We start from the raw sequence: 803 nt of genomic DNA, 5'->3' as shown, positions 1-803 counted from the left end.
GGCACATAACAACAACAACAAATTCCTATTGAAGTGGAAGTAGATTGCCCCACCATTATCGACAAGTAGTTCTATCTTTCTAATGTGTGCAAATAATTTTCTGCTGCCATTTGTCAGAAATGGTCATAATCCATATTACAAGCATAAAGTGGCACACCTTCTTTCTAGAGAGTAATGGCCCTCCTGAAGGGTTAGCCAGTGTTGCATAGGTGACTTGGCTCTGGATTTCCTTAAGACTCAGCCCTACGAGCACATCCGTGGGTTCACTGTCTTCAAAATGGCTTAACTGCCCTATAAGGGAAGGATGTAGAGCAGCTGGAATGGATTGAGGCAAATAAGATGGATATTACAAAGAAGACTAATGTGGCCACACCCACAATATGTACTCAAGGAAGTTATCCTGATGTGGATGTTGTGGACAATACTTTAAAAATCAATAGACAAGTCTTAATTTCATAAGTAAGAATATTCAGGCTTCAGTCATTGTAGAATTAATTTAGTTAACTTCAACCAAAGGGTCTATATGATATTTTGTAAGATTTGTGGAGACAATCTTTCTTAAAAAAATAAATAGGTTGAGGCTAATTATCAAAGTACATAAGGACATTCCAAAAATACACCTAAAATTGAGTTACGGAGGCTCAGGAGGTTTAACTAAAATTAATTCTCAAAGGCTACATGGAAGTGTTAGGTATATTGTTGTTGCTAGCACTTGACTGCTCACCAGAAGGCTGGCGGTTCAAACCCACCAGCCACTCCTCGGAAGGAAGGTCGGGCAATCCTACTTCCGTAGTGATACTGCC

Source organism: Orycteropus afer, unplaced genomic scaffold (assembly GCF_000298275.1).
Source record: "Orycteropus afer afer isolate SDZICR_OR568_19922 unplaced genomic scaffold, OryAfe1.0 scaffold00170, whole genome shotgun sequence".
NCBI classification, from domain to species: domain Eukaryota; kingdom Metazoa; phylum Chordata; class Mammalia; order Tubulidentata; family Orycteropodidae; genus Orycteropus; species Orycteropus afer.
This window is presented reverse-complemented; position numbering follows the sequence as displayed.